Source organism: Macaca fascicularis, chromosome X (genome assembly GCF_037993035.2).
Source record: "Macaca fascicularis isolate 582-1 chromosome X, T2T-MFA8v1.1".
NCBI lineage: Eukaryota > Metazoa > Chordata > Mammalia > Primates > Cercopithecidae > Macaca > Macaca fascicularis.
Genome location: NC_088395.1, coordinates 17,802,529 through 17,825,209, shown reverse-complemented (window position 1 = coordinate 17,825,209; position 22,681 = coordinate 17,802,529).

Below are 22,681 nucleotides of genomic sequence, written 5' to 3'. Positions count from 1 at the left end.
TACTACAGAAGTATATACTATACATACTATATAGCTCATACCTCATTGAAGTACATACTATAGTTTATATCCCATTGAAACAGAAGATGGTGGTGTAGGAGGAGGAAGGGGGACAGAAGAAGGAGGAAGAAAGAAGGGCAAGCCTCAGGGTAAGCAGTCCCTGTATTGGTCAAGGGGATGTAACACTAGCTACTATAACAATGCTCAGAATTTCAGTGCCTTGACACTGAAATTGTGTCTTGTAGACAGCAAGTGGGTGACTTGCCCACAGATGGCAATTCAGGGACCCAGGTTTCTTCTACCTGGTAGCTCTGCTGTCCTCCAGAACCTCAGAGTCCTGTGCATTCAGCCAGCAAGAGAAAGACCACTAGTAACGTACAACAGCTTCTTTAAAATCTTAGCCTGGAAGTGCTGGCTGTCACTTCCAGTCATATTTCATCAATGAGAACTGATTGCATGACCACATCTGGATGAAGGTGGGGCTGGAGAATGTAGCTCCTGTCTGTAAAACCATTTCCTAGCAACAACTCCACACCATGGAAAGCAGAGCATAAAGTTTTGGTGGCCAGCAAGCCATATTGCTTCCTAACCATTGCATGCAAGTGAAATCAGATTAAAATAAATGGAAAGCTGCCTTGAAAGGGAGAAGAAGCTACCAAAAGACATTATGAAGCCCAAGGCATGGGTAGAATAGGGCAGCTGTGGCCCCACCCTGTTGGTAGCAAGTAGATGACGTTGCAGACAAATTGTCTTTCAGCCTCAGAACTTTCTAAAACCAGGCGATTGAATACCTCCTTATCCCTAGCTCTATCCTTCTTTCTTCCTACTTCTTTCAAAAGTGCCAGGCCCTGGAACAATTTCCCAATTGCAATGCATGCTTTCATACCCATTCATCTGAACCTGAATTTCTTAAAACTAAGTAATTTATACAACATGTGAACCGATGAAATATGAATGCAAAAGTTGTTTCTATGGAAATTAAGTTGAAAATTTTGAGAGATTCAAAGTAGCAGGTAGCTGGAAATGCTGTGGAATTATGTATGTGCCAAACAATTGTAAAAAATGGAAGAAAACATTTAAAAATTTTGGGGAGCCTGGATTTGGTTGGTTAGTTAAAAAATAAGTAAAGCAGTGAATCATTTTTTAAAAAGTGGTACACACAAATGTTAAACATTCTAGTTAACTTAAAACATGTAAATATACATTCATTCACTAAGCTTTTGATGTGCATCCAACTCATTTTCTTTGAATACAAATCTGCTGATAGGAGTTGTGGGTTTTCCTTTTTGCATGAGCCATACTTAAATTGCACTGTCTATAATTTCCAGTTGTAGTTTCTTGAAAGTGGAGCAAGACACTTGTGAAGCAAGCTCAGTGCATAATCCCCCCAATTTTTAGATGATGTTTTCAATCTTTTACAATTGTTTGGCACACACATAATTTAACAGCATTTCTAGCTATCTGCTACTTTCAAATCTTTCCAAAATTTTCAACTTAATTTCCATAGAAAAACTTTTTGCATTCATATTTCATCAATTCACATGTTGTATAAATTACTAAGTTGTAATAACAAGTGCAACCGGAATAATTGTCATAAAGAGGTTTGAGAGCAAACACAATCAACTTTTAGTAAGTAAGTAGAGCTTAGGCAGTGAGAACAGGCACATAGGCTAGTAGAGTATGGCTCGGAGTGTTCAGTGGGCTATCGACCTCAGTTAGCATGGTTTGCAGAGGGAATAGGGAGCCATGGTTAATTTGGTGTGGGTTGCCAGCCTCTAAGGTGGCCCACAGTGATCCTTGCCTTTTGGTATTCAGACCCTTTGCAGTCTCCTCCCACACTGAATTCATGGCTGGTCTGTGTGACCAATAGAATATGGCAGAAGTGTCCATTGTGTGACTGCAGAGGATCAGTCAGAAAGAGTGCAACTTATGTCTTGGTCTCTTAGGTCATTTACTTTGGGAGAAGCCAGTCATCATGCCATGAGGATGTTCAGGCAGCCCAGTGGAGAGAACCGCATGGAAAGGATCTGAGGTCTCTCACCAGCACCAATTTGCCAGCTATGGGAATGGGCCACCTTGGAAGGAGACTGTCCAGCCCCAGTGAAGGCTGCAGATAACTGCAGCTTTGGCCAACATTTGACTATATTGCTTTGGGAAATCTCAAGCCAGAATGATCTGGCCAAGCTGTTCTTAAATTCCCGATCCACAGAAGTTTTGGAAGGTATTAAATGTTTATTGTTTTAAGACACCAAGTTTTAGGGTGATTTGTTACCAGTAATAGATAACTAACACGTTTGGCAAAATGACTACATGTCTGTCATTCAGAGAAGCTTCTGCAATAATAGGCCTTCCATTGTGCAGGAAACTGACCTACCTACTTGGCTTTGCTTTTCTAGGGGTGGTGGCCATAGACCAAGTGTGAGGTTGTTGATCAGGGTTAGAGCTGTGATCATGAAGGAAAAAGGACCACATGAGGATAAATTCAGAATTCTTGGCCTTCTTAGCACCAGACTCACCCAAGCTAACAAATTTAGGCTTGATTTGGGATATGGGTAGATAACCATAGCTTTTTTCAAAGTGTGGTTCATGGACCAGCAGCATTGGCATACCCCACCCCAGACCTACTGAATAAGAATCTTTATTTTAACAAGATTCTAGGATATTTGTATGCACTTCAAAGTAGGAGATGCACTTAACTAAAGGATCCTGTATGGTGATTTGGGAATTGAAGGGAATACATTCTAGAAGCGTAGCTTCTGGAAAGGAGTCCCTTTTACTGGAAGTAGTTTCCCAACCTGATTGGAACTCTGTAGAATCAATTCCTGAATGAGGGCAGATTGGAGTTCATGTTTTCCAAGATTAATTCCAGTTTCAATACTCTGTTTGTCTATTTTGCAATCCTTGTCTCCAATTTTCTCTTTTTTTTTTCTTTTTTTTCTTTTGATACAGGGTCTCGCTCTGTCACCCAGGCTGGAGTGCAGTGGTGCGATCATGGCTCATTGCAGCCTCAATCTCCTGGGTTCAGTTGATTCTCCTACCTCAGCCTCCTAAGTAGCTGGGACTACAGGCGCATGCCACCATGCCCGGCTAATTTTTTTGTCATTTCTGTAGAGCTGGGTTTTGCCATGTTGTCCAGGCTGGTCTTGAACTCTGGGGCTCAAGCCATCCATCTGCCTCGGCCTTCTAAAGTGCTGGGATTATAGGTGTGAGCCACCGCCCCCGGCCTCTCCTGTCTTAAATATTTATAGTACCTGTCCCAGGAGCCCTAAATCCTGAGTTTCATTGTCTTCTTTCTTCCTACCCCTTGTCACACTATTGTTTGCTTTAATAGGCAAATTCATTAAAACCCAATTGTGTTTTCTCTCTACTTCAGGGTGCATCCACGGCTCCAGTGAGAAAACCCACATTTTTGTGATTGTGATATACCTAGGACACATGGCTTCCTGAGACAGGAAGAAAGCAGACTGCTGCCTCCTATTACATCATGAGATTCTCCATCAGGGTGTGAGACAAGCCACTGTGAGCTGAAAGGCAGGATTTTTAAGGACCAAGCAGGAGACTGAAGAAGTCATGAATTATGTTATCACAAAAAAATATTTGGGGCTTTTTCTTAACATTACAGCTACCATTGCTGCTGGTAATGCCCTTTTATTTGTCCAGGGGGGTTTGCTCCCATTAGATTAGACTAAGTGTCTCATCTAAGGCACAATAACAGATTTGGCTCCGTGGTTCAGCTGCTGGCTGTGGTTGACTGATACCCAAGCTTTTGACTCCCTGCTGCGTATCTAAGTGGTACAAGCTGCAGTCAATGCATTTAATCTACATAAAAAGAGCACAAATTGCACGTTAGCCTTTTTGAGTCCAGTAATCAGGTTTTTCTCCCCCTGCTCTACTTTACGCTCTTCTGGACAACTGAAGGCCCTCTTGTGTGATCTAGAGAGGTTGCAACATTTTTTTTTTCTGAGTCAGGTAAAAAGAAAAGTCTTTTGCATTTTAATTCCACTTGATCCGCTCATTGAATGACCCCTGTAATTTATATATTGTTCATAGTTTGTGCTTTCTGCCGTCCTGCTGTGCAGCTGATAACATAATTCACAGGCGCTGGCACCTTGGGCTCTGTGGGTAGTGGCTTGGGCTTTCTTTCCTTTCTGAGTTTGCAAAATTCTCTCGTTCATCCTTCAGAATCAAGCTGCTGTAACTGATGTCAGTCACTATCTGCGTATGCAGGTGTAGTGAAAAGGCCACTCAATGAGCCCCAGCCTATTCCTTTGTTTACATTTAAAGACTGCCCTTTCCTTTCCAGCTGCCTATGCTATTTGCAGACCCACTGGTTGTTGGTGACGCAGCTTCTTCCACACCCTCCCTGGATTGTGCAATTAATTGGCTTAAACTAGAGCTGCGAAAACAACAGCAAACACAGGTATTGTACCCTGGCAGGCTAACTACAGAGGCAGTGAGATTCAAGGCAATCAATAAATATAAAGGGGACAAGAAATAGGGAATGGAGAGACAACTCTTTAAAATTTTTGAGTACATTAGACGGTGAGCTCTTTGGAATGAGAGCCATGCTATTTTTATGATTTGAAAAATCTTCTAAACATTTAAGGCAAGTCTATGGGAAGTCAAAGTCTAGTTTTTACAAAACGTTTAGGTGTTTAACCATCTTATTTGCTTCACAGTCACACTGAAGCTGTATTCCTCACATTCTCCAGAAGGATGCATTATGAGTTAGATGATCTTGGCCCATCCCAGATTTTGCTTTAATGGTTTGACTCTCAAAACCCTTTGGGTAGAAATTAAACCCTTGCCACTCACAATGTGGTCTGTGGACCAGCAGCATAAGCATCACCTGTGAGTTTGTTAGAAATGCAGACTCTCAGGCTCCACTCCAGAGCTGCTGAATCAGAATCTGTATTCTAAGAAGATCCCCAGGTGGCCTGCACATTATGGTTTGAGAGACATTGGATTAGACAATTGGGTCTCAACCCTGGCTGCAGATTCAAACCATCTGAGACCCTTGAAAGAAAATACTGATGCCTGACCCCCACCTCCAGGGTTTGATTTAATCCTTCTAGCTTAGTTCTATAAGCTCCTCAAGGGATCTAACAGGAAGCCAAGGACAAGAATCACTGGATTACACAAAATCTTAGAGAACAGAACCCCAAACAATCATAAACTTAAATCAGTGCCCCATGGATATTTCCAGAATCTCTACCTGCCCCGCCCCCAGTCTCCCAGGGGAAGAGCAGGAATTTCAGCACAATTCAACTTGATAAGTATTCAGTGCCTATTCAGACCCTATTCAGGGTCCATCTCACCACACCCCACAGGTCCATTCAAACAAGCCAGAAGGTAAAATCACCTTGTGGGCAAGATCAAGTTTTTTGTAGAGCCTCCTGCACTGTGATGCTGAAAGGTCACCCTGTGTGTGTCTGCTGATGGCTCTATGGGACTCTGTGAAGGTGGGTTCTCAGCTCTGAAACACACTCCTTTGTAGAAGTTGTAGGACACCCCAGTCTGGATTCCTAAGAATCAGTTTCAGAGAATCCCAATTTCATGGGCATGCATGATTTAGTATTTTGGCATCCTTTTTGGCATATGTTTAGCAGCTTTCTGTCTTTTTTAAAAACTTGCTGTAAGAGAGGCAGGTGGTTTTTGGAAAAGATTTTGGAATGGAAGTCAGAATACCTGGTTTCGAGTTCATATTTCACCAATAAGAAGTTTGTTATAATTTCTGAAATTTACTTGAAAGCTTCACCAATTACAGAGGGACATCTCGTGTCAAATTTAGGTTAAGCACTAGCCCAGATGCCAGTCAAGCGTGCACATCCCAGGGCTGGTCTGTGGGGATTCTCAGCAGGAAGGCCACCTTTTAAAGGCTGTTCTTATACCTATTACTGCTATCCAGATCACCTAGGTTTTGCTAATAAGGATAGCAAATATCAGAAAGGGGGTCTATTGGTAAAATTAATGACTTGTCAATTGACAAGATGAATGTTGAAATGAGATCTCATTGATTAAATTGCATGAGCTCAAGATATGTGGATCAGCTCAAATATTTTAGCAATACTTCCTACTCTTGCATCAAGCAGGGGTAAGAACCTAGTGACATCCATAGCTTGTACTGTTAGGAATGGCACCCAAGAATTGAACCCTACATGGGTCCTTGCCCCACAATTGGTTTAGGAGGATTTCTCATTGTCTGATGCTGACTATAATGATAACATACTTTTATCTCTATGTTGTGTCTACTTTCGAGTGAACTTTTCACACAAGGTGATAGAATAGTTTGAGAATTACTTTCCTCAAAATCGTGTTCTGAAGCTGTTGCCAGCAGCTAACCCTCATTCACACAAATCTTTTCAGCAACTACCATTAGCTACCAAAAATATTTCTTGAGCGTGAACAATGGGCACGGGTCAATCACAACTCAGCTGTATGACCTTGAGTCTCACATCTAGTTGCTGTACCTCTTTGAGTCTCAGGTATTTTATTCAAATATCAAGGGCATTATTTTAAAGATTTTTTTCTGGCTTATGATTTAAAAAGTTCTAAAATTCTAACATATGAGCAAAAGCTGAACAGATCAAGATACTGTAGGCTACAGTGGATCTTGCTTTGGAGCTGCCTGCCTCCCCGTGCACAACTCCCTCAATCCTAGTCAACACTGTATGACCCTCTTTGCAATAATCCCAAGCCCCTGAGAAACGAAACCCACAATTGCCATTCTCTCTGTATGGTCCCAATTAAGTCTATGGACTGTAATATGGAATCCTGACAAGGTTGTGAATATTGCTTAGTTAATAGAATATTCTGGCAAAAAGCAGAGTGGAGGAGATGATACGTTATGATTGTCTCACTTAGCAGGTTCTTTTTATTTTGAGAAACATTGGCAATGGGGTTGGTTTTAAGTTAACACTTTCCTTCAAGGGAACTTGGCAGTGGTACTCATATGAAGCATCAAGTCCGATGACGCTACAGCATATTGCTCTGTGGTGTCAATGAAAGCTCTTGCAAGAAGCAGACCCAAATGGTGAGGTTCAGTTACTCACTTGCTCTAGTAAAGGAGGAAAAGCATGTTTAATTGACCCTTTGGTGGATAGTTGTTCTCATTTCATCCTCCTAAACAGCCTTAATATCTTTCTATTGTGGCTTCCCAAGGACTTCTGGTATGAGCCTTTTATAGTCCCTAATGAAGCCATTGTACTATTTTCAATCAAGATCTGTGGCATGAAACAAAGGAGGGACTTGACAGAGCTGTTTCCAAGACAGTTATTGAAAATAATCCCAACCCACTGGGGCCAAAAATAACTGAGATCAAGACAAGGATCAAACTATTGTTGCAATCGTGTGCAATAGCAACTCCAATGGGAAAAATGCTGGGCAGCAAACGAACAGAGATAGTTTATCTCAAATATTTTTTTTCTTAGAAAAATTCTTCAGGACATGTGGCTCCCAGCTCTGAAGTTTTCTCGTTTTGTGTTATCTAAATGCTTGTTGGGTTTCTGCTTTGCTATGTGTTCCTGGTTTTCTAAAAGAACTTACCTTTATCTTAAAAGATGGCATAAAATGAATGATCCACTAAAGGTTTCAAGCAGATTGAGGTCATATTGTATCTGACAGTGTTTTAAATAATGAGAATATTAAAAATGTAAATATCAGAAGCCTTGGTTATAATGTCCATGAGAGATAAGGTGGAAGAGATTGGACAGGTATTTCTGTGAGGTGATTGGGAGTTTTAAAGTTCCCATTATAGTCTAACTGTGGGTAGTAATTGGCTACTAAACAAGTCTGTCTGCAGTTGTGTAAAACTAAAAAGAACACTTAGTCCATTTCTTTGAAGGAATCTGAATATAAAATCCTGATGATTCTAATGTTTTCCCAGAACCAAATGCAATGATCCTTGAACACAGCTCAAGATGTTTTTCTTAAGAAATACAGTCAACAAGCATATGAAAAAATGCCCAATACCACTAATCACTAGAGAAATACGAATCAAAACCACAAAGAGAAACCATCTCACCCCAGTCAGAATGGCTATTACTAAAAAGTCAAAAAATAACAGATGCTGGCGAGGTTGTGGAGAAAAGGGAATGCTTATACACTGCTGGTGGGAGTGTAAATTAGTTCAGTCACTATGGAAAGCAGTTCGGAGATTTCTCAAAGAACTTAAAACAGAACTACCATTTGACTCAGAAATCCCATTACTGGGAATATACCCAAAGGAATATAAATTGCTCTACCATAAAGACATATGCATGTATATGTTCATTGCAGTACTATTCACAATAGCAAAGATGTGGAATCAGCCTAACTGCCCACAATGGTAGACTGAATAAAGAAAATGTGGTACATATATACCATGGCATATACACAGCCATAAACAAAGAATTAAATTATGTCCTTTGCAGCAACATGAATGCAGATGGAAGCCATTATCCTAAGTGAATTAACTCAGGAACAGAAAACTAAATACTGCATGTTCTCACTTATAAGTGGGAGCTAAACATTGAGTATACATGAACACAAAGAAGGAAACAATAGTCACTGGGGCTTACTTGATGGCTGAGGGTGGGATAAAGGTGAGGATCAAAAAACTACCTATTGGCTACTATGCTCATTACCAAGGCGATAAAATAATCTGTACAAACCCCAACAATACGCAATTACATACCCATGTAGCAAAGCTGCACAAGTACCCCCGAACCTAAAATAAAAGTTGAAGAGAAAAAAACATATTTTTTCTTAGATAAATATTCAGTGAGTATCCACTATGTGCCAATTACTGTGTGCTATGGTTTGAATGTGTCCCCCAAAGTTCATATGTTGGAAACTTAATCTGCAATGTGACAGTGGTGGGAGGTGGAGGTTAATGGGAGGTGTTCGGGTTATAGGACACCACTGTCATGGATGAATTAATGCCATTAACATTGGAGTGAGTTATAAAAGGGGAGTTCAGTCCCCCTCACTCTCTCTCATGTACTTTTTTACCATGTGATGCCTTCTGCCATATTATGACACAGTAAGGAGGCCCTCACCACATGCAGCCCCTTGATCCAGACTTCCCAGCCTCCAGAGCCATGAACCAAGTAAATTTCTCTTCTTTGTGAATTACCCAGTCTCTGGTGTTCTGTTATAGTGGCACAAAACTAAGTAAGACACTGTGCTAGAAGATTGAGTGTATCCTCAAAAAATGTAAAGAGGTATGGATGCAAATTTAAGAACCACCAGCTACCACTGTGATTTTGAAATCCATGATCAAGCTTCGAGCCATGGTAGTGCAAATGACATCCTTTCAATGCCAAGAGGCCAGTAGAAATGAGACACAGATGTAGTGTCCTAGAGCTTGGAAGGAGGAGTAGTTAGAACACCCAGGGGAGACAACTTTTTAAGTCACCCCATTCTCATGTCCTTACCCTTGTTCTTGTATCTTTGACAGCATTGGTCTCAAGTCAGGAGTGAGTGAGTTGGTCATTGTGTTCAGTGTTTCAGCCACAGCTGTCCTTCAGGATCATCTGTAGAACTTAAAAAAAATTACAGATTCCCTAACCTCAGCTCAGACTTCAGAATCAGAATTGCTAGGTTGGTGCTAGGGTTTCTGTGTTTTTAAAGCATTCTCATCATTCTGCTGTGCAGCTAGAGTTAAGACATACTGGACGCACAACCAGTGCACCTAGAACACTTTGTGTTAAGGAGCCAGAATACTGGAAAGAAGTAGAAAGCCAAGTTCTTGCCTACAGGTGATTTATTGCAATCAGAGGAGAACATTAGGAAGAGAACAAGAAAATAACAAAGTGAGAGGAAAACAACTCAGAAGTAAGGCCATGGGGACTGTATGCAACATTTGCTGTTTCAGAGGTAGGAAATAGTATTTAAGCTTATGCACAAGTAGGTTCACCACAAATATTTGTAACACCTGGCACCAGAGTACAAATGGAAGCCCACATAAGCATCAAAATACTTAAAAATTATGTACAAGCTACTAATTTATAATCAAAACATGCCAGTCTTCCTACCTTTATACCTCTGTTAGACGTGGAATACCAAGTTTCAATGTAAAATTACAGGACTCCTTGGAGTTCAAGACTAGACCACAATGGCATGGGGAGAGTAAGCCCAGGTTGCCAATCTGTAGCCCAATCTCCATCTCTTTGCTTATAGACTCCATCCCCCACTGTAAAGGGCCTCATGGGCATAGTGACCAATGGGTTGGAGTATCCATGTAAATTCTATCCTCACCTCCTTGCAAATAGCTACCCTTTGGCCTTACCTCTGGCATATGGTGGTTATACTTGCTACATTGTCTGCCCTTGTGAAGAAGAACCCTGGGAAGAAGCCCATGTAGGCTCTGGAAGCTGGCTTGGTCTGTTTGGGCAGTGAATCCCAAGATTACTGCCACCTAAACCATGATCTAGAAGGTCTTGGCCTTACTGGCTCCTCCTGTAAGAAGGTGCCTGCCAAAGTGGAGCCCTCTGGTAGGCAAGGCCCAGAATAGATCCTTCTTGATGGGATAAAAGAATAGCCCTATCTATAAGCAAGATGGTGGATGAGTTCTACAAACTATCTGCTTGGTCCATAGAAACATGGAAATCAGTGTCTGGAGAATAGTCCCAGAGAAGAATATGTTTATCTTACTTCCCACTCTTTTAGTGCCAGATGTGGATTCAAATTTAGATCTACCAGCCACACCTGTCTCAGGGTTTTTAATTAGTTAATATTAGGTTCAACTGAAAACTAGCAGTAGTCAGCTAAAATGAAACAAAACCAAAACAAAACACAGTGACATAAACAAGATAGTTTTTTTCTTTTCACATGAATGTTAGTAATCAAGGCTACTGTAGTGACTTCATAATCCCCAGGGTCATAGTCTTTTTCTACCCTGAAACTCTGCCATCCTCAAGACTGGGTTTCTACTTCATGATCCAAGATGGCTTCTTAAGCTTCACCCATCACTTCTACATTCCACCAGTTGGAAGTAGAAAGAGAGGAAAAAAGAGCATGAATCCTGTTAAAAATTCTCTCCAGAATATGCACACCACACTTCCACCTTCATCTCATGGATCAGGACTTAGTTATGTAGCCACAACTAGTTAGAACTTGTGCCAGCTAAGCATGAAGATTCTCTTCCTAAGGAGAAAAAGCAACAACTAGTTCACAAACTACCGACAAACTACTGACAACTAACACTATCTGCCAAGGGACATTTGATTTCAAACAACAGAAACTGACTGAACATTTTAAGCAAAAGAGGAGCTGGTTGGCTGTTGTGTGGTTCAGATAATTGATAGACTGATTAAAGGGTCAAGCTCTGAAAGTGAGCAAGCAATCTATTTAGAACACAACCATCAACCCAACCCTAGGAGCTGTCAACACCACTGAGCTCTAAATGCTGTCATTGATGGTGTATATGATTTCTCATACCCTGCAGCTTGCCATCACTCTGTCTAGACCTGTGCTGTCCAATACAGTAGCTTCTACATGTGGCTGATAGTACCATATTGGACAGTGCAGATATAGACTATTTCCATCACTGCAGAAAATTTTACTGGTGTAGACTCAAAGTCCTGGACCAAGGTATCCAATTTGCCAAGTTAGATTATGCACATCCCTCCTGGCTGCCAAGGGTGCCCCCACCAAAATGCACTAGAACTTTGCTCAAAATAGGAAAGGGATTTGGATGCTGGGCAGATAAAAAAGCAGGAAATTTCCTCTGCATACATACTGACAGTGTGCTCTTAGTGTAAGTACTTCTCTAGCCTCATTTTTTTGCATTTGTACAATGGAAATAATGATAACTGCCTCTTAGGGTTTTTATGAAGATAAAAAGATAAGACATGAAAATTACCAGGACCATCTGCGTTAATAGAGTCTTAGATATAATCATGAAATGCAATGCATAGTCTTTGATTAGATCCTGCTTTGAACAAGCGGCTACAAAAGATATTGGGGAAAATTTTAATATGAAATGAGTATTAGATAATATCAAGAAATTACTGTTAATTTTGTTAGATGTGATAACGGCATTGTGATTATATAGAACGTGATAAAGCTTTAAGGGTAAAATATTATCATGTCTATGATTCTAAATACTTCAGCAAAAAAAAGATGAAACAAATATGGCAAAATGTTAATGATTGTTAAATCTAGATAATAGATAAATGAATGTTATTCTCCTTAAGCTCTGTTATTTTTTTATCTTTTTTTCATTGTTTATTCAAGAAACAAAAGTACTAGGTCCATCATAGGAGTTCAACAAATGTGAATCTCCCTTCTTGCCTTCATAGTCCTAGGGGTCTTATAGTCTTCTCATAACTATTGAAATGCTTTCCATATATTTTCCACCCAACCTTCAGCGCTTTTCCCAAGGCCGCCTACTTAAAAGCTTCCTGCCCTTCCTCTGACAGCACACTGTATATATGTTTGGCGAATTTTGAAGACAAATAGTTTGCCTAGTAATGAAAAGAGCCGTGCAGAAAGGCACCTGTCCACAGCACCAACACTGGGTGCTAAGGTTTCCCCCTTGCATCATTTCATGGTAGGGGTCCAAAGAAAAACCTGTGTACCAGTGTTTGTTTTCTTACTTGTCAAATCAGCTTCCTTTTCCTGATGCCTAATCAGAAAGAAATGGTATCAGGAAACAGGGGGATGTGGCAGCCAGTTTTTCATTTCAGTTGATTCACTTATTCAATAAATATAGAGCAGAAAGGGATGGAAGTTTGTAGGGTTTGAATCATCCCACAAAGATGGATTGTGGCAGATATGGAATTGGATCTAGAAGGGACACCCTGGTTTTCTCTCTGAGTGGTAGTAAAAAATTACTTACCAAAAAAGGGCTGTAAAGCATTTGGCAAATATACAGTAAGCTATGAATGCTAAATAATATCTTCATGTGGTGTTGAAGCATCAACAGTTTCTAAGATCGTGTATGCAAGCTTAAGTGGAATACCATTTTCCTGGTCAGGATCGCCAGTGCCACTTCCAGAGATGAACTCACTTATGGGACAGGACCTATCTTTTGGTACCATATGCCAAAATACCAGGTTTGTACGCCAGAAGCAAGCATCTTGAGGCCCATAGCCATTCTCAACAATAAGGACGATAAATACTGACTAAAGAAGAAAGCAACTTGTATATTTGGCATATTCAGTGCAACAATGAATAATGGCATTTTAAAAAACCTGATTTCCTCTAAAACAGTGTGTTTCAAAATTTAACAATAAGCCTTCTCCTTCTAGCAGTATAGTGGAGTGTGTGTGTGTGTGTGTGTGTGTGTGTGTGTTGGGGGCTGGGGGAGTGCTCTGAGGGACTCTGTCACTGCATAGCAGATATATAGCTATATCCTGGATACAAGACACTCTTCAAGGCATTTCTGGAATTGCAAGTGTTGCAAGTGGTTGGAGAGATTTTCAAAGGCTTCCACAACTGCAATCCACAAAATAAAAACCAATCCAAGCCCGTACCAGAGGAGGAAACTTTAAACTGCAAGTAATAGGTGTGTGTGTTGAGGGTGGGGGGGCGGTGCCTTGAGAGCAAATACCAATAGCATTGCTGTTATGGGAATACTGACACTTGGGCCAGCATTGTGGTGGGATACTGACTCTGAGATCTATGTACAGTGGATCTTCACAGTGACTGACGTAGTCTTTGGTCAGATGTGTCCCTGATTCCCTGCTGAAGCAAATTCTCTTTGAAGAAAGCTTCTCTAATTTCTAATTTAGACCTACAGGATTAGACCCAAAGATTAAAATCAAGGGAGAAGTTCGCAGTATGCTAAGGCAAGCCGCCATACACCAGAGGCAGCATTACAAATACATAATAGATTCAGATCCCCACTCTAACTGGATATAGGAATTGTCAAGATAGAGAATATAGAACAGCTGTATGTGAAGTGCTTAAATAAATAAAAGATGCAATCACATAAATGAGCAGGCAACAATAGGCCAGGAGAAATAACCAGGAAGATTTTTTTCATGGAACTTCTATAAATTCAAATACAACTATTGAAGCAAAAATGCTAAATGAGCTGGTTAAATAGTAGCTTAAATCCAGCTGATGAGAGGATTAGAAATTACCCAGAATGCAGTGCAGAGGGTCAAACATAAATCTAATTGGAGTTCCAGAATAAGAGGAGAGAGAGAAAGAATGCAGTATTTGAAGAGATAATGGCCGGAATCTTCCAAGACTGATGAAAAACGTAATAACACATACCAAGCAGCATATAAAAAAGAGGAAATTCATGCCTAAACACATCATAATTCAACTGCAGAACACCAACTGCCAAGAGATCTTAAAAGGGGCCAGAGAGAAAACATAGATTATCCTCAAAAGATTAGACTAACAGTTGCCTTCAACAATGGAAATCAGAAGACAATGGAATAATATTTTCCAACTGTTGAGAGAAAATAACCATGGGCTTAGAATTATGTATTCAGAAAATCACATTTCAAGAAGGAGGGTAAAATGAAGATATTTATAGATACAATTAAAAAAAAAAAACCAGAGGGATTTACCGCCAAAAGAATTTCACTAAAGGAACCTCTTCTAAAAGTTATGCTTCAGGAAGGAGGAAAAGGATGTCAGAAAGATGATCTGAGATGCTGAAAGGAATGGTGAACAATAAAATGGTAAAAATGCATGTACATATGAGCAAACATTATTTGGGGGAAAAGGAATACTAATGTCAAATTTATGGAGCTCAGAAAAAATGACAAAAATAAAATACTGGAGAGCAATCACATGTGAGTGAGGAGGGGAGAGATTAGAGTCTAAATCTCCTAAGATCCTTAAGAGTATTATTATACAGCATAAGTTGGCACAATTTTTCTGTAAAAGGTTAGATAGCAAATATTCTAAGTTTTGCTGGCCACACAGTCTCTGTCACAACTGCTCAGCTCTATCATTGTAGCATAAAAGCAGCCATTGACAGCACACAAAAGAACATAGCTGTGTTCCAATGAAACTTTATTTACAAAGATAGGTATTGGGCAGATTAGTCATTGGGTGGTCATTGTTTGTCAACTCCTGTTCTATAGGGAAGTTGAAATAGTGTTTAATTTTTGACTTTGTAAGTTAAATACACGTGATGAAATTTCAAAAATCAGCACCAAAATAATAGAAGTAGAATCTATAACGTCCAAGCAAGTAATAAACAATGAAATAAGGTAACACACACACACACACACACAAATAAACAGTTCAAAAAATGGGAATAAATTAAAAAGAAAAAAATCACAGAAAAGCAGGATAAATAAAAAATAGAAAAATAAGATGGTTGGATAACCTCAACTAAAAAGAAATTAGCTACCAAGCTATCTATGAAAAGACATGGAGGATACTTAAATATTACTAAATGAAAGAAGTCAATCTGAAAAGCCTACATATTGTATGATTTCAACTATATGGCATTCTGGAAAAGGTAAAACCATAGAGACAGTAAAAGATCAGTGATTGCCAGGGGTTGGGGGTGCAGGGAGAGATGAATAGGCAGAGCACAGAGGATTTTTAGGGCAGTGAAACTACTCTGTATAATACTATAACTGTCGATAACTGTCATTATACATTTGTCCAAACCCATAGAATATGCAATACCAAGAGTGAACCCTAATGTAAACAATGGACTTTTAGGCAATAATGTAGGTTCATCAGTTGTAACAAAATGTACCACTCTAGTATTGGATATTGATGATAAGGGTGGTTGTGCAATGTGTGGGGGTAAGCAGTATATGGGAAACCACTGTACCTTCCTCTCAATTTTGCTGTGAACCTAAAACTTCCCTAAAAAATAAAGTCTTTGAAAAATGAAATAAAGACCTGTGAATATGATGAAAATATGTATACAAAAGGTGGCAAAATATAATTATTATTAATTACCATATAGGTGAGTGAATTAAACTAGTCAATTAAAAAATAGAAATTGTCAGATAGGATTTTTTAAAAATGTAGCTGTATGTCAATTACAAGAGCTACACTTAAGGCATAAAGAATGTAGAAAGGTAGAATGTAACAGGATTAAAAAACAAAAAGACATACCAGGCAATTACTAACCAGAAGAAAGCTCTAATGGAGAATATAGACAAAAAGCATTATCAGGGTTAGAGGGATCACTAGATCATGATAAAGGCTTCAATTCTTCAAAAAGATAAAATAATTCCAGGCTTGTGTATACCTAATAAAACAGCCAAAAGCAGATAAATATTGGCAGGGGAAACAGCCCATTGGATGACCCTTGAGCAAGCGATGACTAGGAGCTTAATGAGATTGAGCACTTAAGAAACCAGTGTCATAAAATTGAGTGTTCCCTATTTTTAAAGGTAGAGCCATACCTCCAAACAGAATAGTGTTCAGATCACCTAACACCATAAAAAGGAGGTGTGTGTGCATGTGTGTGTGTGTGTGTGTGCTTTAACTTAATGAATTAGAGAGATTCCTAAGGGAGTGTGGGGGGTACTAGAGGATTCCTATTTACATAACAGCCCAGAGGCAGGCTGGAATCCATTATTAGATTTCTTGCACGGGTGCCCTGGAAAAACTGAGCAGAGATGAGACCATATGGCCAGCATGACAGGAAAGCAAGTACAGTCGGTTCAAAAAGGTGACACTTGCCCTGCACAAAAGAGATCTGCTCTAGCTTCATTTATTTCAGAGAATGGTGGCTTGGCCAGCTAAGGTAGACATTAGAAACACTGGGAAGGATTCTCTTGGGGGGAAAATGCTAAAATCACAATTCTGAGGCCATTAATCATCATTGTCATTATCTTTATCAATCAGTCAGTTCCGGCTACAATGGGGTGTACATAATGTTGGGAATGCCTGCTTTTTGCCTTCAAAGATCAGCCATTCCTCTTATAGAATAGAGGCAAGCATTCAGTGAAAAGACAGAGAGATGCTGATCTTTTCATGTACATGAATTCTTTCTAAAGAAGTGAAGTCTAGGACTGGCAATGGCTCAGAGGCTCTAAGTATGGCAAGGGCTGAGTTCACTGTGAACTAAGTGGTGGGAGTGGCTAAGGGAAACTGACTAAACAGAGCTGTTCCAGTCTTCAAGGATGGAACAGAGAGGTGGGGCTGAGTGGGGGTGGAAAGCAGGTTGCTTTAGCCTAAAGTTTAGGCTTTCAGTTGCTACAGGAGTTGTGAGGTGTGCCGATTATCTTCCTTTGTTCCCCTGTCTGCCCCTGCTTCCCCCAGATTATTCTCTTATCTTTCTTAGTCTCTCTCTTTGCCCCTGGAGGCTGAGCCCTGTGAATGGTACTTACAACACGTCTTGTTTGGGACTCTAAATTTTTGGAAATACTTGTTCTGTATTTATTTTGTTTGCTTTTATTTTTATTGATGCATAATATTTGTATGTATCTATGGAGTACAGGTGATATGTTGTTACATGCATAGAAAGTAATGATCACGTCAGGGCTTTTAGAATATCCATCACTGTGAGCTGGGATGGATATTCATTTATATCATTTATATCATTTCTGTGAGTTGGGAATATTTCTAATCCTCTCTTCTAGCTATTTTGAAATATACAATACATTGTTGTTAACTATGGTCACTCTACTCTGCTATTGAACGTTAGAACTTATTCCTTTGATCTAACTGTATGTTTGCACACATTAAACAACCCCTCTTCATCCCCAACCCCCACACCCTTCCAAGCTTCTGGTAACTATCATTCTACTTTCTACCTCCATGAGACCAATTCTGTTAGCTCCCACATAGGAGTGAGAACATGTAATATTTGTCTTTCTGTGCCTGGCTTATTTCACTTAATAAAATTATGTCCAGTTCCATCCATGTTGCTGCAAATGACAGTATTTCATTCCTTTTTTGGCTGAATGGTATTCTATTGTGTGTATATACTACATTTCCTTTATGCATTCATCGGTTGATGGACATTTATGTTGATTCCATGTCTTTGCTACTGTAAATTGTGCTACAATAAACAAGGTGTGGTGGAGGTGCAGGTATCCTTTTGATATACTGATTTCCTTTCCTTTGGATAAATATCCAGTAGTGGGATTGCTGGATCATATGGTAGTTCTATTTTTGCTTTTTTGAGAACTCTCCATACTATTTTCTGTAATAGCTGTACTACTTTACATTCCCACCAAAAGTGTGTAAGAGTTTCCCTTTCTCCGCATCCCCACCAGTATCTGTTATTTTTTGTCTTTGCAAAGATGGTACAGCAGTTTCTACACTTACTCACGTTTCCCTATTATTAACATCTTACGTTACCACGGCCACTTATTACAACTCAGAAAACGACATTGATACATTACTATCAATTAAACTGCAGTCTTTATTTGGATTTTACCAATTTTTCCACTAATGTCCTTTTTCTGTTCCAGGATCCAATCCAAGACGCCACATTGCATTTAATAATGTGTCGTTAGTCTGTTTCTCAGACTTCTCTTGTTTTTCATGACTTTGACAGTTTTGACGAGTGCTGATCAGGCATTTTGAAGAATGCCTCTCATTTGGGGTTTGTTGATATTTTCCTCCTGATTAGACTGAGGTTATGGGTTTTGGGGAATTTGACCACAGGGAAAAAGTGCCATTTTCATCACAACATATCAAGGGTATAGGCTATCAACATGACTTATCACTGGGGATATTAATCTTGATCACCTGCCAAGGTAGTATTTGCCAGGTTTCTGCACTCTGTTACCTTTTTCTCCCTTTCCATACCCTATTCTGTGGAAGCAAGCCACTAAGCAGAGCCTATGTTTAAGGATGGTGGGCAGGGATTTGGGATCTGAGTATTACTTTTACATTTAAATTTATTAAAATTAAATAAGAAACTAGTTCTTCAGTCACACTAGCCATATTTGAAGTGGCTAGTGGCCACCATATTGCATAGGGCAGCACTGCATAATATCACATTTCAATATTAGAGGCAAGAGGCAGTGGGTGAGGAGTTGAAGTCCCAAAGAGGGAGGGGATGAGCCTGAGTTTACTGAAAGAAGGAGCTATGAAGAGGGATGAAGAGATCTCAAGCAGAATTGCTGAAGAACAGGAGAAGGCCAAGGCCAAAAGGTAAGTTAATGAGAAGCTTTAGCACAACACGGTGTATGTGTATAGAAAGGGGAGAGATTGGGGATGAAGAGGTGTCAAGAGATTATACACCTTAACTGTGTACTGGATTTGGGCAAAAAAATTTGAACTTACAAATCTGGGCTCTTGTTTCCATTGTGCCATTTCTTAGCTGTGTGATGATCTTGGGTGAGCGATAAATTTGCTTCTCTATGCTTGTGTCCTAATCTGAAAAATAGGGTAGGTCAAAACACTTATCTCATTGGGACATGGTGAAGATCAAAGGATATATGTGTTTCAAAGGGCTTTAAAATCTGTACCATAATCTACAAATAGAAAGGTGTTGTGGGTTGATGTTGATGGGACATGAAAATTAGTTTTTCTGTTGCCCTTGTAGAATTAAGGTGTGCTGGTTCCTCTTTTGTCCCTCCCAAACCCCAGATCCAGTCTCTGTCCTGCTTTGTGTCTCAGGAACTTACCCCAGCATGCTGCATCACCCAGTCTCCCTTGTCACCTCACAACCAGTTGGGTTTGACCAATGGGAGACACTGGTGGGAGATCTAGGTGTGGCAGGAGACAGAAGCCAGTGGACTTCTGTTCTTTCCCTGCTTTGGCATTCTGTCTCTGATAGTATCTGTACCCTCCAGGGTTCTAGACTCCCCCAATCCCCAAGAAGCACTCCCCACTCCATGGCTCTCTCACCAGGCTGAAGTAACACTATTTTCTTCAGCTTTAAGGCTGGTAATTGCTCCCAGCTTTTGCTGGTTCCTGAGTGGCTCACTATCTCGGCTCATTCTCCCAGCCCTGCCTATACCTCAGTGAGTCTTTCCTCCATTGAACTTTCTTCATTGAAAGCATCTTGTATGAATTCTACGTTCTACCTGGACCCAGATTGAGATGGTAAGGAAAAGAATGTTGGGAGTCACATATAGGATGAACTGAAGGAGATGAGAGCATGAGATGTTGGAGCCAATGCAAGGACCGCAGCAATTGAATTGGGGATTAATCAGGGTCCAAACCAAGTTGTCAGTGTAACCAAAGGAAAAAAGACACTTTGGAATAAAGTTACATAGAGAGGCATGGAAGATGCCAGTGGTATGGGTAAGAAAGAGAAGAGAGAGAGAGAGAGAGAGAGAGAGCAAAGAATTAAAGGCTAAACGGGGGTTTCTATGCCAAATACACCAAGAAGTCAACAAGACCACAAGAGCCAAAGACACATGGCCTTCAGCCAAGCAGGAGGTACTACCCACAATGACGAAGATGTCAAGAGGCCATGCTTGGTTTTGAAGAGTGTGGATATTGCATTTGTAAAGCATGGTCCTAGTTCCACAACTGACTGGCTGTGTGTCCTTGAGTGATTCCATTGGTCTCTCTGTGCTTATTTTTTCATACAGAAAATGCATCAGACTTGTGAGATTTAGATAAATAAAAGTCATTTGTTCATTCATTCATGGTTCACCAATCATTTCTGGGCATCAGTCACATGCCAGACACTATTCTAGGTCTAGCAGTAAGTGAGGCAGATAAGGTTCCTGCTCTCATGGAAGATTCTAGTGAGGAGAACGTATGATAAAAAAGTAACTGCCTTAAGTCAGGTTCACTGAAGATGGACTTCAATGATCTGCATGCAGGAAGTTTATCATGGATGTTCTTAGGAACAACACTTACAGAAGAATGAGGGAAGAGGAATTAAGCAGAGAGAGAAGTTGAACTGCAATGCAAGTGTAACAGAGGCTTCAGCCAATTCCACAGATAGCCCTTCAGAGTTTCCCCAGGTGAAGGCAAATACGTGGGCCTTTGTACCTCCATCTTGACCAGTCATTGAATCCAGGCTGCCTTCAGGAAAGAGGTGTGATCAAAGGCCAGGTAGTCCCTTCCAAGGACAATGCTTGGAGGGGTACTCAGCTGAGAACACTCAACAGCCATAGCTCTCAACACCTGTAGGAATGAGAACTACAGTCCTAAAAGGAGGATCTGAGAGCACAACAGAGCATCTGTTCCACAAACACATCACTGAATCTGGTAAGTTCAGATAGCAACAGATGTTATGAAAACAATAAAACTTGATGACATGATAGACAGGGGAGTGGGGCACCCACCTGATATGGTTTGGCTGTGTCCCCACCCAAATCTCATCCTGAATTGTAGCTCCCATAATACCCACGTGTCATGGGAGGGACCTTGTGGGAGGTAATTGAATCATAGGGGTGGGTTTTTCCCATGCTGTTCTCGTGATAGTTAATAAGACTCACGAGATCTTATAGTTTTATAAAAGGGGAGTTCCCCTGCACAGGCTATCTTACCTGCCACCATATAAGATGTCCCTTTGCTCTTCCTTCCTCTTTCACCATGATTGTGAGGCCTCCCTAGCCATGTGGAACTGTGAGTCCATTAAACCTCTTTACTTTGTAAATTACCCAGTCTTGGGTATGTCTTTATTTGCGGCATGAGAATGGACTAATACACCACCTTAGATTTGGTGGTTAAAGAAAGTAGTAGCACATCCAGCTGCTCAATAAGAATTGTGGGTTTTTTTGCCTTTCTTTTCTTTTCTTTTCTTTTCTTGAGACCAGTGGACATATGGATATCAAGCCACCATAAGAAATATATGGTACCACTTCTGGATGAGGCAGATTCCTAGGTGTTACAGAGGTTACAAAAAATAGACATTATCTTTGACCCCAAGGAGTTTGCAATGTAGTTGAGGAAGATAAGGGACAAAAAGTCAGTAAACAGTACCAGGTGGTATAGCATTAAAACTGGGAGTGTCCAGACTCTTTCAGCCTAGGCAGAACTTCATAGGTGGAAAATAGTCAGTTTGGGTCAAGAAGAATAGTCAGTTTGGGTCAAGAAGAATAATTGGAGCAAAAAATAGTAGCCTGGGGATGAGCATGGAGTGTTTGAAGAAGACTGTCTTGTGAGTTGGGAATCAGCAAAGCAGGCTGTTGTTCCTTTGCATCATTGACTTTTGATGTTTTTCTAAAGCATTATCTGGTTTGCTCCAAATTAGGAGATCTCTAAGATTCATTACTTGGACATACGAGATGTTGCAGTGCTTTGGTGGCCGGTGGCTGTGATAGGCAGGAGTGACAGAACGGGACCACACAGTTCTAGGAACACTTCTTAGTAAGGAATTAAAGGAGCCTGAGAGTGATTCCAGGGAACTGTGAGAATGGTGGTAGCACTAGTAGAGGTGGGCCTTGCGGGCAAGTGAAATATGGGATCAGATCCCTTAACAGACACTGGGAATGAGATGTAGTTTTGGAATCATACATGTAGAGCTAATGTCTAATGTCTGGAAACCAGGAAGGGGGGTGAGATGCCGAAGAGAGAACTTAGGAGAAAAGAATGGAGGCTTGCAAGGCTGTGAGAGGCGTATCGCCAGCACTTCGAAAATGCATTCAGATTTACTATAAAAGAAACAGGCATGGGTCCTTCAAAGTGTATGTCTTAAAGCCTTTTAAGAAGATACGGATGATGAGCATAACACATAGGCATTGAGAAGAAAGATAAATAAATGGCAGCAGTTTTCTGAGACTTGGCTCTGGCACATTTTCTGTTCTCTTGTTTTGAATGACTTTGTTGGCAGCGGGGTTATTAAAATAGCATTCCAAGGGTTTGAACTTGAAGGAGGATGTCATTTTTGTTAACCTTT